Below are 16,166 nucleotides of genomic sequence, written 5' to 3' on the forward strand. Positions count from 1 at the left end.
GAAAAGGCGTAAGCTAGGTGCCACGAGGAGGAAACAAAAAGGGGATTCAGGATCTTCTCCCACCCCGGGCCAAGTATTGGAAGGAGAAACCTGCTCTCCTCCAATTGGACTCTCCAGTGGGTTCTGAGCCCTCCGTGACCTCTCTTCCTCCTCTTCTGAGGTGGAGGTGGAGGGCAAGGTTCCCAGGGCAAGGAGAGGGTCAGCAGAGGGTGCTGAATCTCCTTCTCATGGAGGCCTAGTTCCTTCTGTGGAGGGGGCTACTTAAGAGCCTGGAGACAAGAACAATGGGGTTGGTGGAACCCTTGCTATGGAGACATCCATATCCAAAAAATGAAGCAAGGGGCTTTCCTCTGACCCCGAGGAAACAGGTGTGAGGAAGAAAGCCATCTAATTTAATCACTCCTGATGGCGGCACCCACTCAATTAACGTTGCCAGCATTAAGTCTGATACGGCTAGATTTGCGGCCTTTGATTTTCTCGGCCACGTTGAAGCCGACATTTTATTCTTGCAGGAGACCAGGCTGTCTGATTTGGCAGCTATACATAAGGCAAAAAGGGAGTGGAGGTCAGGCCCTTCCTACTGGTCTCTTGCGGCCGAGCCGTATAGTGGAGTGGCAGTACTTTTTACCGCAGCGGTTGAATGCCGACGAGTTATTGAATTAGAAATGGGAAGGTGCCTGATCTTAGATGTCCTCATGAAGGGACAAGAATTAAGACTTGTCAACATCTATGGTCCCCAGTCAAAAAAGGACAGGAAGAGTCTCTTTATGAGGATCAAGCCCTACCTTTTTACCAGCCGCCAAGTTGTCTTTGGAGGTGACTTCAATACAGTCACGAGAGCCCGCGATAGGGGAGGCTTCAGAGGCAGATAGTTGACTTTTTTTTTTTTTTTTTATATTTTTTATTGAGCATTTTCAAAGCATACATGAAAACGTGGTTTACATTATATGATATAGTATAGTATTCAACGGTTGTATGAAATCTAGTAGAGACAAAATCTACTTTACAAACAGTAAATTACAGCTAGATATAAGTAGGTTGATAGTTGACTTTTTATAGCATCAGACTTATAGGGGTTCTGTCAGTAAAATAAAAAAAAAGTATACTTACCTGCATCCCTGTAGAGTTAAACCTGTAAAAAGAAAAGAGTGAAAAAAAAAAAATAACTCACCTAATCCTGTTGTTGTTCTCCCTCCACTGTTTACCTGCCGCGTGCAGGGTCAGCTCCAGCGGCTCCTGTGCGCTCTCGCCATACTAGCCGCGTCTAACCTCTGCGGTCAATGGAGAGTTGACAGCGAGTGTGCATGCGCACCGGGAAGGGGGATGCATGCACACTCACCATTGACTCTCTGAGGACGTCAGAAGTTAAATGCAGCCAGGCCAATCAGCCCGGCATGGTCGGAAGCTGGCACTTTGCTAGCTTCTGCCCTGCGATCGGACAGTTGCCAGAGAGAGACAAGAGGAGCATCAGCTTACCGGAGACCAGCCCTGATGGCATAGGTGAGTATGGTTTTTTTCTGACAGAATCCCTTTAATAGCATAGCTAGCGAAGCTCGCCTGGTGGATGTCCACATCCGGCACACCCCAGGCCACGAGGGATTCACCTTTTATAGAGGTCAGAGCAGGTCTAGAATAGACAGGTTTTATTTGAAGGAGGAAGCCATCTCTTCACCAGTGTCCGTTGTTGAGGTAGAATTGTCCGATCACTGTCTAATATTGTTTTCTCTGAATGTTGCAGAGACCCCCCGGATGGGCAGAGGTTATTGGAGACTGAATTCATCACTCCTGGAGGAAGCAGAGATAAGACAGTCCTTTGAGGATTTTCTGCAGAGCCAGGTACCATTACTGGATCTCTGTAGCAGTAAGGGCTCACACTCGTGGCGTTTTTTTCTCCACTGCACTGCGAGAGTAAAGAAAAAGTCTCGCAGGGCAGTGCGAGAAAAAAAACGGCATCACGCCGGGATATCGCCAGTCTTTTCAATGGGGCCAGCGGCAGCAGCGCTAGCCCCATTGAAAAGAGGTGGAGAATGCCGCGGACTTCTGCCACAGCTGTCACAGCAGTGACAGCTGTGGCAGGAGTTTCCTCCATCCCCGCGGGGACAGATAGCCCTTAGCTATTCATTCATGAATAGCTAAGATATTGCTATTTATGAATGAATAGCTAAGGGCTATCTGTCATTGGCTGAGCCCTCAGCCAATCAGCACAGCTCTTTCAGGAGGCGCGCCTGCTGAGAGAGCTTAACAGCAGTGCAGGGGAGCCAGCTGGAGGAGGCGTCTGAGCGGCGGAGGGGTGAGTAATTTAAAAAAAAAATTTTTTACCACTTATTGATGATTATCGGGGAAGGGCTAATATTTCAAGCCCTTTCCCGATAATCATACTGCAGAGCTTGCCAGAAAGCAGTGCTTTCAATGGGATCGGCAGCAGTGCCGATCCCATTGAAAGCAATGGGATAGCATGCCGTGGACTTCTGGGATAGAGGGAACTCCTGCCACAGCTGTCACAGCTGTGGCAGAAGTCTGCAGCATTCTCCCTATGTTTTCAATGGGGCTAGCGCTGCTGCCGCTGGCCCCATTGAAAGCACTAGCGATATGCCGGTTCTATTCTGGCATCTTTCTTGCGCTGCGAGGCGAGAGTTTTCCCGTGCTCTCGCAGCGCAAGAAAGAAAATATCGCCAGTGGGTGTCCACCCTAAGTCAGAGTGGTGGAAAATGTTCAAGAGGAGGGCGGCGAGGTTCTTCTGAGAGCTCTCCAACCTCAGATACCTGGACAGGTACCGCCTGTATCAAGGCCTGAGGAGGAAACTCGAACATCTCGTTTCGACTGGAGGTAGCCGTGAGGAGATCTCCAGAGTGAAATCTTTGCTCAAGAAGTTCCAGTACGATAGACACGCATCCTTGGTTTTTGAGAGAGATTTCAGGAAGTACCGCTCGCCCGACCCTTACAGAAACTGTAGGAGGTCAGTGAATAGTAAAGTGGTCACTGGACTGATTGATAGTACAGGATCCCTGAATCGATCCAGATCAGGGATTCTGGAGGTCATCAGATCCTACTACTCGCAACTCTTGGGAAAGAGGGATCTAGATTCGGAAGTGATGTCGGCTTTCCTGGCTGAAACTGTCCCTGAGCCGGGGGTAGACACCTCTCTTGATGTTTTGACAGAAGAGATCAGAGAAGAGGAAGTTAGACTGGCGATTGATGGGCTCCGGCTCAAAAAATCGCCAGGACCGGATGGACTAACCTCCGAGTATTATAAGACCTTCAAGGACCTCTTGAGTCCCCTCTTGACGGAGGTATTAAATGAGTGTCTTTCCTCGGGCACTCTGCCAAAGTCAATGAGGAGGTCAGCTTTGATCCTTCTGTCAAAGGGTAAAGACTCGAGCCGTATTGAGAACTGGCGTCCCATAGCGCTTCTCAATACGGACAGGAAGGTTCTGGCAAAAGTGCTGTTTAATCGGTTGGTCAAGTTTGCACCCTGGCTCCTCTCGGGGGCCCAGCATTGCTCTGTTCCAGGCCGTAGCACCTTTAGCGCTGTTCTCGGTGTCCGAGAGGCAGTGGAGCAGGGTAGGGCTGGTCACTGGGAGGGGTACTTGCTGTCCTTGGATCAGGCCAAAGCGTTTGATCGGGTTAATCACGAGTACCTCTGGTCAGTCCTTCTGAGATACGGCCTGCCAGTGGGGTTTGTTGATTGGCTGCGAACATTGTATGCAGGGGCTGAGACTTTCCCGCTGGTGAACGGTTGGCTGGGCCGCCCTTTCGGGGAGGGGTCCGGTGTCCGTCAGGGCTGTCCTCTAAGTCCCCTGTTGTATGTGTTTGCGATAGATCCCTTCCTCAGGAGGGTTGATCGTGGACCTATAGCAGGGGTCGGGATGGACCGGGCGGTGCCGGAGGCTACCCTGAGGGCAGTGGCATACGCCGATGATGTCACGCTCTTCGTATCCTCAAGGGAGGAGGCGGAGTTTGTGGTGTCGGAGGTGGATGGCTACTCAGAGGCATCTGGGTCCAGGGTCAACTGGGATAAGTGTGAAAGTCTCTGGTTAGGAAGGGGGGATCCTGTGTTTGATCTCCCGGACACTCTTCCGGTGCCCCAGACTTCAGCAAAAGTTCTTGGCATCAAATTTGGCCAGGGGGATTACCCCATGCAAAATTAGGTAGACAGGCTGGATGGTGCCACTCAGAAGGTAAATCAGTGGAAGGGTTGGTCTTTAACCCTTCGGGAAAGAGTTAGCCTGATCAAAACGTACCTGCTCCCTTTATTCATCTACCTGGGCAGCGTATGCATTTTGCCAGAGCCTCTCTGGACCCGGGTCTACAACCTGTTCTTCCTAATGTTGTGGGGGAATAGGTTGAACCTGATCAGGAGAGATGTTACATACCGCACGAGGAGACTAGGGGGGTTATCTATGGTCAACCCCGTGGTGTTTCTTGTAGACACCTTTTTTAAGATCAACATAGGCAACCTCTGGCAAGAGAGGGCTCCTCTGTGGGTCTACTCCTGCCGGGGATGGTTTCGGCCTTTCTTCCAGGAATGGGAGACAGGAGGGCGAGTGAAAGACCTTCGCACGCAGCATGGATATCTCCCGGCTTACGCTACCTTGGTTCTGAAGGTGATACGCCGGTGGGGTCTGGGGATGTGGGAGATCAGGACTCTGACGAGGAGGCTCCTCGACGAAAGAGTCCTGTTGACCCATTTCCAGAAGCCCCTGGCGCTCAAGGACTGCCCAAGTCGGGACCTGGAGGGAGGGTTACGTTTACTGAATTCAACCCGGGTCCCCTTGAAGTTTTGGGACTTGGCTTGGCGCTGCTTTCACGGGAGACTGTATGTAAGGGGTAACTTGAAGAGCAGGCCTCTGATTGACAGGGGTTGCCCCCGTCAGGAGTGCAGCGACGTGCTGGAAAGCATGGAGCATTTCCTGCTTCAGTGCCCCTTTAATACAGAGGTATACCAACGGGTAGGGGTCTCCATAGGCTGGCGTCAGCTGGTACACTTCTCCTATGCGGAGTGGGCTTATGGAGCCTTCAGAGGTCTTGGTGGCAGGGACCGCTGCACTTTATTCCTAGTTAGCCTAGTGGTCAGGTTCCACATCTGGAGTGCACGGTGTCTAGTCTCGACGGAGCTGAAAATCCTCCCCGTAGGAACATCCTGGGTGACCTGGTGAAGGTGCGTTCTTTGGAGTATGAGAGGCTGGGCACATCTAAGGCTTCTCTCCGATGGAGAGGGCTTGTATTTCGTTAGGGACAGTCTTTTCTTAATCTTCTAGGGGCAGAGTAGGGAGAGAATAGGGACAGGATAGGGAGAGAGGAGGGACAGGATAGGGAGAGAGGAGGGATAGGGCAGGGACAGTTTTCTATGAAGGGTCAGACTGAGGGGCAGACTAAGGACAGTCTAGGGCAAATTAGGGGAAGAATAGGGAGACCTTTTTAAAAAAAAAAGAAGGGAAAGGGCATTGCCGTGTCTGTGCCTGGTTTATCATCTCCATTCCGGTGGGGGGCTGTGAGTGCACCATGAAGCCTTTTGTTTTGGTTTGGGCAAAATGAAAAGAAGCAGGGCTGCAGGAGAGCCGACCTTAGGCTTTCGGGTTGTATGAATATTGTATAGTATGTATATTGGTGTATGTCGGTGTATAGTTTATTATGGTTTTGTATATATTGTATATATTCACATTTTGGGTGGTAGGTAGGTTGGGTGGGGAGTTGGGGGGAGTGGGGTTCACGCCTTGAGCCGTAGCCTGGCACGTCCCAAACAAACTCTGGGCACGGACTGGTGGAGTGGGCATGGCCCCCAGGCTGCGGCAGGGAAAAGTGTGGTATAACGTATATTTAAAAAAAAAAACAAAAAAAAAACCCCTGGTGTGGCTTGGCACGTCCTGAACTTTGAACTCTGGGCACGGACTGGTGGAGCAGGCATGGCCCCCAAGCTGCACTGGGGACCCAAAAAAAAAAAAAAATTTGTTTGGTTATATGCCGGTTGGCTCAGTCTTTATGTTAGTTTGGTTTGGTTATATGGCGGTTGGCTCAGTCTTTGTTAGTATGGTTTGGTTATATGCCGGTTCGCTCAGTCTTTATGTTAGGATGGTTTGGTTATATGCCGGTTGGCTCAGTCTTTATGTTAGGACGGTTTGGTTATATGCCGGTTGGCTCAGTCTTTATGTTAGGACGGTTTGGTTATATGCCGGTTGGCTCAGTCTTTATGTTAGGATGGTTTGGTTATATGCCGGTTGGCTCAGTCTCTATGTTAGGATGGTTTGGTTATATGCCGGTTGGCTCAGTCTTTATGTTAGTATGGTTTGGTTATATGCCGGTTGGCTCAGTCTTTATGTTAGGATGGTTTGGTTATATGCAGGTTGGCTCAGTCTTTATGTTAGGATGGTTTGGTTATATGCCGGTTGGCTCAGTCTTTATGTTAGGATGGTTTGGTTATATGCCGGTTGGCTCAGTCTTTATGTTAGTATGGTTTGGTTATATGCCGGTTGGCTCAGTCTTTATGTTAGGATGGTTTGGTTATATGCCGGTTGGCTCAGTCTTTATGTTAGGATGGTTTGGTTATATGCCGGTTGGCTCAGTCTCTATGTTAGGATGGTTTGGTTATATGCCGGTTGGCTCAGTCTCTATGTTAGGATGGTTTGGTTATATGCCGGTTGGCTCAGTCTCTATGTTAGGATGGTTTGGTTATATGCCAGGTGGCTCAGTCTTTATGTTAGGATGGTTTGGTTATATGCCGGTTGGCTCAGTCTTTATGTTAGGATGGTTTGGTTATATGCCGGTTGGCTCAGTCTTTATGTTAGTATGGTTTGGTTATATGCCGGTTGGCTCAGTCTTTATGTTAGTATGGTTTGGTTATATGCCGGTTGGCTCTGTCTTTATGTTAGTATGGTTTAGTTATATGCCGGTTGGCTCAGTCTTTATGTTAGTATGGTTTGGTTATATGCCGGTTGGCTCAGTCTTTATGTTAGGATGGTTTGGTTATATGCCGGTTGGCTCAGTCTCTATGTTAGGATGGTTTGGTTATATGCCGGTTGGCTCAGTCTCTATGTTGAGATGGTTTGGTTATATGCGGGTTGGCTCAGTCTCTATGTTAGGATGGTTTGGTTATATGCCGGTTGGCTCAGTCTTTATGTTAGGATGGTTTGGTTATATGCCGGTTGGCTCAGTCTCTATGTTAGGATGGTTTGGTTATATGCAGGTTGGCTCAGTCTTTATGTTCGGATGGTTTGGTTATATGCCGGTTGGCTCAGTCTTTATGTTAGTATGGTTTGGTTATATGCGGGTTGGCTCAGTCTCTATGTTAGTATGGTTTGGTTATATGCCGGTTGGCTCAGTCTTTATGTTAGGATGGTTTGGTTATATGCCGGTTGGCTCAGTCTTTATGTTAGGATGGTTTGGTTATATGCGGGTTGGCTCAGTCTCTATGTTAGGATGGTTTGGTTATATGCCGGTTGGCTCAGTCTTTATGTTAGTATGGTTTGGTTATATGCCGGTTGGCTCAGTCTCTATGTTAGGATGGTTTGGTTATATGCCGGTTGGCTCAGTCTTTATGTTAGGATGGTTTGGTTATATGCCGGTTGGCTCAGTCTTTATGTTAGGATGGTTTGGTTATATGCCGGTTGGCTCAGTCTCTATGTTAGTATGGTTTGGTTATATGCCGGTTGGCTCAGTCTCTATGTTAGTATGGTTTGGTTATATGCCGGTTGGCTCAGTCTTTATGTTAGGATGGTTTGGTTATATGCCGGTTGGCTCAGTCTTTATGTTAGTATGGTTTGGTTATATGCGGGTTGGCTCAGTCTCTATGTTAGTATGGTTTGGTTATATGCCGGTTGGCTCAGTCTTTATGTTAGGATGGTTTGGTTATATGCCGGTTGGCTCAGTCTTTATGTTAGGATGGTTTGGTTATATGCCGGTTGGCTCAGTCTTTATGTTAGGATGGTTTGGTTATATGCCGGTTGGGTCAGTCTTTATGTTAGGATGGTTTGGTTATATGCCGGTTGGCTCAGTCTTTATGTTAGGATGGTTTGGTTATATGCCGGTTGGCTCAGTCTTTATGTTAGGATGGTTTGGTTATATGCCGGTTGGCTCAGTCTTTATGTTAGGATGGTTTGGTTATATGCCGGTTGGCTCAGTCTTTATGTTAGGATGGTTTGGTTATATGCCGGTTGGCTCAGTCTCTATGTTAGGATGGTTTGGTTATATGCCGGTTGGCTCAGTCTCTATGTTAGGATGGTTTGGTTATATGCCGGTTGGCTCAGTCTTTATGTTAGGACGGTTTGGTTAGTTATTTCTGTTATTGTTTAACGCTATTTAATTTCATTTGTGTGGTTTCAGGGGGTTCGGCTGGACCTGTAGTTCTAGTTTTCTGTAGTGATATGCTCTTTTAAGTATTTTTGTTATATATTGAGTATGAGTGGCTGTGTGAGTGTACAGCGGGGGGAGGGGGAATGGGTATAAAGTGACTTTTCTTTTGTTGATGGGTCATGGACCGGGGGAAGGGCCTCATCTTGTTGTATACAGTTGTGTTATTGTTCATGTTTGGTTGTGTTTTATACTTTTCTAATAAAAGATCTACAGGATGTAACTCAGGAGCAGTACAGGATAAGTAATGTATGTACACAGTGACTCCACCAGCAGAATAGTGAGTGCAGCTCTGGAGTATAATACTGGATGTAACTCAGGATCAGTACAGGATAAGTAATGTATGTACACAGTGACTCCACCAGCAGAATAGTGAGTGCAGCTCTGGAGTATAATACTGGATGTAACTCAGGATCAGTACAGGCTAAGTAATGTATGTACACAGTGACTCCAACCAGCAGAATAGTGAGTGCAGCTCTGGGGTATAATACTGGATGTAACTCAGGAGCAGTACAGGATAAGTAATGTATGTACACAGTGACTCCACCACCAGCAGAATAGTGAGTGCAGCTCTGGAGGATAATACAGGATGTAACTCAGGATCAGTACAGGATAAGTAATGTATGTACACAGTGACTCCACCAGCAGAATAGTGAGTGCAGCTCTGGGCTATAATACTGGATGTAACTCAGGAGCAGTACAGGATAAGTAATGTATGTACACAGTGACTCCACCAGCAGAATAGTGAGTGCAGCTCTGGAGTATAATACATGATGTAACTCAGGATCAGTACAGGATAAGTAATGTATGTACACAGTGACTCCACCAGCAGAATAGTGAGTGCAGCTCTAGGGTATAATACAGGATGTAACTCAGGAGCAGTACAGGATAAGTAATGTATGTACACAGTGACTCCACCAGCAGAATAGTGAGTGCAGCTCTGGAGTATAATACAGGATGTAACTCAGGAGCAGTACAGGATAAGTAATGTATGTACACAGTGACTCCACCAGCAGAATAGTGAGTGCAGCTCTGGAGTATAATACATGATGTAACTCAGGGTCAGTACAGGATAAGTAATGTATGTACACAGTGACTCCACCACCAGCAGAATAGTGAGTGCAGCTCTGGAGTATAATACAGGATGTAACTCAGGGTCAGTACAGGATAAGTAATGTATGTACACAGTGACTCCACCAGCAGAATAGTGAGTGCAGCTCTGGGGTATAATACAGGATGTAACTCAGGGTCAGTACAGGATAAGTAATGTATGTACACAGTGACTCCACCAGCAGAATAGTGAGTGCATCTCTGGAGAAGGTTGGGTGTGTGAGAGCTCTGCAGGATCCAGGGTGTGGTCAGCAGTGAGAGGAATCTTACCCAGCCAAGGTTACAGGTGCTGGGCTTGCTCCAGCCATGGAGTCCCGGACCTCCTCCCTCTGGCTTCGGTCAGGGGGAGGGAGGACTGCACCCCAGGAGGGGAGAAGATCAGGTCAGAGTGGCAGCAATGTCACCCTGACTCCCCTGGAGGAGCCCAAGATGACTCGGAGCCAGAGGAAGAGAGTGGAGGACCATGCTGAAAAACAACGTACGCAGGCAAGTTGGGCTGATCGCAGGGAGGGCGAGTCAGTAACGGATGTGGCAACCCGTATCGCCAAATATATGAAGGACTATGGACATGTCGGGAGGCAGCTGAATAAATATACGCAGGAGCTGCACGCTGCCCGACATGATGCGAAGCGGGCAAAATCCCGTACCAGGAAACTGGCCATATCACGGCAGATTGAAGCTTGTGAGGAGGCCATTGAGTTTTATGCGGAGGAGAGGGAAAGGATTCTGCAAAGAAGCGGGCCTTTCAAAGAGAAACTGTTAAATGACGAGAGGTTTATCAAAATGGCGTCTGTGAGCAGCGGTGCTATTAAAGAGCGCTCTGCCAGGCACTCCAGCAGCAGCAGCTCGGTGGAATCCGATGCTGCTCAGGATGGTCGAGCTGGGTGCTCTGGAGAGCAGCAATCAGCACTGCCAGGTGGGACTACAGGGCCCAGCATCCCAGCTGAACAGGTCAGCCTGCCCTCCACATCAGGCGAGTCGGATTCAGAGGACACTGATGATAGCTGCAGCAGTAGTGGAGAGGGGGCGCTGATAATGCGGCAGATACAGCTGCAAGAGTCCCCGGAGAGGCTGCAGTCTTGCTATTTCGGGAATGATTTACCCCCGGAGACCTCAAGCAAAAAGAGGAGGAAAAAGGAAAAAACGTATATTGAAGAAAAGTTTGTTTATGTCACCAAGCACTCTGGTTTGGCTGCAAAGTCAAACCAGGGTGGTAACCCTGAGCTCCTAGTCCCGGGCTCTGTGGTGGGTCCGGTGCAGGGGACTGGGGAAGAGAGGGTTAATGCGGCCCAAAACTCCAAGCCCGCTTGTGCTAGTAGTGGGAATGGAGGAGTAAAGGAGGTGGAGAAGAGCATTGGGAAAGCGAAGAGTCGCGGCCAGTCCAGAGGTGCTGGCGCTGTTGGTCACGTCCCAGTGGGAGGGGGGCGTGATCCGGCACCAGGTCCCACCGGTGGTGGCTTAGCTGTCCCCCCTGTGTCCCTAAAGCGCCTTTCCGGTGCGGAGGGGGCGCAGGGGGTGGTGGCTGGGTCTGCCGATCCTCCCACACATGGTAAAGATCCTGCAAGGAAAGTTGGAGGAACTACAACTCCTAGAGTGGCTAAGGTGGGCGGAGCTACAGCCACCAATGTCCAGAGAAATGTTGAAGTGCATCTTCAGCCACCCACCGGAAGTGCCATGGACTTTCCCTCAGGGCATAAAGGGAAAGTTAATGGTAAAGATTACATGGGTCCTGGTCCAGCAGCGAATGGAGAAGTGAGTGAGGTAATGGATGCGGCTGTTGGTACCCCTGCTGCCCCTGTTCCTGCTGCCCCTGTTCCTGCAGGAACAGCTGTCCCCGGTTCCCCGGCAAGTATGCCACCTTGTGTACGGGTGGGTGGGGCTTCGGAGGGTAGTCAGGGCGTGGGTCAGGATCCAGTCGCCCCTCCAGCGGCGACAACATCTGGTAGAAGTTATGCCAGTGTCGCCGCTGGAGGGAGGGGAGAGGCGTCCTCCTTGTCTTTGGGCTCTGGGGACGGCGTTTTGCAACAGCGCCTCCTGGAGGCCTTGAGGAGGGGGGAGAGCTCGATGAATGTAGGGGGCAGAGTTGTGGATTTGTCTCTCTGGGTGGAGAGACATGGTCTTGGTGCCTTCCGAGAACAAAGGGGGGAGACTGTCTGGTCCCTGCCGACAACCGGGCAGGACATTGGCCGTAGGAATGTGGCTCGTCTTCAGTGGAGAGGCAATGACGCGTGCCCATCCAGGAGTAAGGTGGTGGAGCTTCTGCTGAAGATGGGTTTCAGGGCAAATGACATCTATGCCCTGATCCATCCTCATGGCACGTCTGAGTTCGACATCAGCTTTGCTCGCCCAGAGGGCCTGGAGCTCTTCTGGGGGAATTATGAGCTGATGAAGGACGAGCCCGGCTGGCGCGGTTTCGCTGCACAAGTGGTAACCCGCCAGACTGGAGTCAAGAGAGTGACCGTTTTGACTCGTAACGAGTCCCTCTCTTGTTATGATATCATGACTTGGATAAGTCGGTACGGAGAGGTGGTGGATATGCCCAATAAGAACCGGGACGAACACGGCATCTGGTCCGGAGCCTGGACGTTTATGGTAAAACTTAAGCGTTCAGGGAATTCGGTGGCCCACATACCATCCGCGGCCTTCCTTGGCAGGGATCGTATCTTGGCCTTCTACCAGGGGCAGCCGAAGCTCTGTCACAAGTGCGGCGACCCCACACATTTGAGTGCAGCCTGTAACGTCATCAAGTGCGCTCTGTGTGGCGAGGTAGGTCATCTTGCGGCATCTTGTGCAGAGATTAGGTGTCACCTGTGTGGTGACCTCGGTCACCCATTCAGTCGCTGTCCGCGCTCTTTCGCCAATGCGGTCATGGCCCCAGCGGAGGAGAGCCGTGAGGTTGCTTCTGCAGGGGAGGGGACCAGCAGAGGCGATGGAGCCCAGGAGCCAAGGAAGAACAAACATGCTGGGGCAGCCAAGCTAAGGCGCCAAGAGAAGCGCGGAAGGGGCAGGGAGCTGGTAGAAACCCAGGTGGCAGGTGGGTCAATGCTGGCCCCTGCTCCGGACGCAAATCATGTGGCTGAGGCTCCAGGGGACAGGGAGCTGGATGAGGAGGTCAGGAGGATCCAAAGGGAAGAGGATGCCACTTACTCAGATTCTTCCCACTATGAAAGTGTGGGTGAGGGCAAGGATGAGTGGCAAAAGAAAAAGCGCAAGCAGGGCTCCAAGAAAATGAAAAAAAGGGAAGGGAAATCTTCCCCTGCAACGGGCCAGGTGCAGGAAGGCAATCCAAACTCTCCTCTTGTTGGGCTCTCCAACAGGTACCAAGCTCTCTCGTCCTCGGAGGGAGAGGTGCCTAGGACAAGCGTGAGGCCTACAGGGGGTGCTGAGCCTTCCTCTTGTGGGGGTTTGGTGACATCCAGGGGGAGGGCTGGCCCAGAGCCCAGTGGCAAGGAGGACGAGGTTGAGGAGCCCCTTGCCATGGACCTTTCAGTGTCCAAGAAACGTGGCAAGGGGTCATCCTCAGACCCTGATGAGAAGGGGGGTGGGAAGAAGAAAGCCATCTAACTCAATCACCAATGATGGCGGCACCCGCTCCGTTGACGCTGGCATCCATTAATGTTGCCAGCATTAAGTCTGATATGGCTAGATTTGCGGCCTTTGATTTTCTCGGCCGCGTTGAAGCCGACATTTTGTTTTTGCAAGAGACCAGGCTGCCAAATTTGGCAGCTGTGCACAAGGCAAGGAGGGAATGGAGGTCTGGTCCATCTTATTGGTCTCTTGCGGCCGAGCAATATAGCGGAGTGGCGGTACTTTTTACCGCAGCAGTTGAATGCCGACGGGTTATTGAGTTAGAAATAGGGAGGTGCCTGATCCTGGATGTTCTCATGAAGGGACAAGAGCTTCGGCTAATCAACATCTACGGTCCCCAAACCAAGCGGGACCGCAAGGATCTCTTTATGAGGATCAAGCCGTACCTTTTTACTAGTCGGCAGGTGATCTTTGGGGGTGACTTTAACGCAGTCACGAGGACCCGTGACAGGGGAGGCTCCCTAGGCAAGCTGACTTATGATAGCGTCGCGCTTAATAGCATAGCTAGCGAAGCTCGCCTGGTGGATGTCCACATCCGGCACACCCCAGGCCACGCGGGTTTCACCTATTATAGAGGCGAGTGCAGGTCTAGAATAGATAGGTTTTATTTGAAGGAGGAAGCCATCTCTTCACCAGTTTCTGTTGTTGAGGTGGAATTCTCCGACCACTGTCTGATTTTGTTTTCCCTGAATGTTGCAGAGACCCCCCGGATGGGTAGAGGCTTATGGAGGCTGAATTCATCACTCCTGGAGGAAGCAGAGATAAGACAGTCCTTTGAGGATTTTCTGCAGAGCCAGGTACCATTACTGGATCTTTGTAGCAGTAAGTCAGAGTGGTGGGAGATGTTCAAGATCAGGGCTGCGAGGTTCTTCCGCCAGCTCTCTAGCCTCAGGAGCCTGAGTAAGTATCGTCTTTATCAGGGCCTGAGGAGGAAACTCGAACATCTCGTCTCGACTGGAGGTAGCCGCGAGGAGATCTCCAGAGTGAAGTCTTTGCTCAAAGGGTGCCAGTATAATAGGCACGCATCTTTGGTTTTTGAGAGGGACTTCGGGAAGTACCACTCACCTGACCCTTACAGAAACTGCAAGATGTCAGTGAATCGTAAAGTCACTGGACTGATCGACGGTACGGGATCTCTGAACAGGTCCAGATCAGGGATTCTGGAAGTCATCAGATCCTTCTACTCGCACCTTTTGAGGAAGAGGGATCTAGATCGAGATGTGATGTCGGCTTTCCTGGCTGAAGCTGTTCCTGAGCCAGGGGATGACCTCTCCCTTAATGTTTTGACAGAGGAGATCAACATAGAGGAAGTTAAACTGGCGATTGATGGGCTTGCGCTCAAAAAATCGCCAGGACCGGATGGCTTAACATCTGAGTACTATAAGACCTTTAAGGACCTCTTGAGTCCCCTCTTGACTGAGGTTTTCAATGAGTGTCTTTCCTCGGACACTCTCCCAAAGTCAATGAGGAGGTCGGCTTTGATCCTTCTGTCAAAGGGTAAAGACTCGAGCCGTATTGAGAACTGGCGTCCCATAGCACTTCTCAATACGGACAGGAAGGTTCTGGCAAAAGTGCTGTTTAATCGGCTGGTCAAGTTTGCACCCCGGCTCCTCTCGGGCGCCCAGCATTGCTCTGTTCCAGGCCGTAGCACCTTTAGTGCTGTTCTAGGTGTCCGAGAGGCAGTGGAGCAGGGTAGGGCTGGTCACTGGGAGGGGTACCTGCTGTCCTTGGATCAGGCCAAAGCGTTTGATCGGGTTAATCACGAGTACCTCTGGTCTGTTCTTCTGAGATATGGCCTGCCAGTGGGGTTTGTCAATTGGCTCAAGACATTGTACGCGGGGGCTGAGACTTTCCCGCTAGTGAACGGTTGGGTCGGCCACCCATTTGAGGTTGGGTCTGGCGTCCGTCAGGGTTGTCCTCTGAGCCCCTTGCTGTACGTGTTTGCCATTGATCCTTTCCTTAGGATGATTGATGGTGGGCCTATGGCGGGGGTCGGGATGGATCGGGCGGTGCCGGAAGCCGCCCTCAGGGTGGCAGCGTACGCTGATGACGTCACCGTCTTTGTGTCCTCGAGGGGGGAGGCAGAGTACGTGATGGCAGAGGTGGATCGCTACTCGGAAGCATCCGGGTCCGGCATCAACTGGGATAAGTGGGAAAGTCTCTGGTTAGGAAGGGGAGATCCTACATTTGGTCTCCCGGACACCCTTCCAGTGCCCCAGGACTCGGCTAAAGTTCTCGGCATCAAATTTGGCCGGGGAGATTACCCCATGCAAAATTGGGTGGTCAGGCTCGATGGTGCCACTCAGAAGGTGGTCCAGTGGAAGGGTTGGTCTTTGACCCTTCGGGAAAGGGTTAACCTGATCAAAACATACCTGCTCCCTTTATTCATCTACCTGGGCAGCGTATGCATTTTGCCAGAACCTCTCTGGACCCGGGTCTACAACCTGTTCTTCCTAATGTTGTGGGGGAACAGGTTGAACCTAATTAGGAGAGATGTCACGTACCGCACGAGGAGATTAGGGGGGTTATCTATGGTCAACCCCGTGGTGTTTCTCGTAAACACCTTTGTTAAGATCAATATAGGCAACCTCTGGCAAGAGAGGGCTCCTCCGTGGGTATTCTCCTGTTGGGGATGGCTTCGGCCTTTCTTCCAGGAATGGGAGACAGGAGGGCGAGTGAAGGATCTTCGCACGCCGCACGGGCATCTTCCGGCTTACGCTACCGTGGTTCTGAAGATGATACGTCGGTGGGGTCTGGGGATGTGGGAGATCAGAACTCTGTCGAGGAAACTCCTCGATAAGAGGGTTCTGTTGACCCATTTCCAGAAGCCCCTGGCGCTCAAGGACTGCCCAAGTCGGGACCTGGAGGGAGGGTTACGTTTATTGAATTCTGACAGGATCCCCTTGAAGTTTTGGGACTTGACTTGGCGCTGTTTCCACGGGAGACTGTATGTAAGGGGCAACTTGAAGAGCAGGCCACTGGTGGATAGGGGTTGCCCCCGCCAGGAGTGCAGCAACGTACTGGAAAGCATGGAGCATTTCCTGCTTCAGTGTCCCTTTAATACAGAGGTGTACAAACGGGTGGGAGCCTCCATTGGTTGGCCCAGGTTGGCACGCCTCTCGTAT

Source organism: Eleutherodactylus coqui, chromosome 11 (genome assembly GCF_035609145.1).
Source record: "Eleutherodactylus coqui strain aEleCoq1 chromosome 11, aEleCoq1.hap1, whole genome shotgun sequence".
Lineage (NCBI taxonomy): Eukaryota > Metazoa > Chordata > Amphibia > Anura > Eleutherodactylidae > Eleutherodactylus > Eleutherodactylus coqui.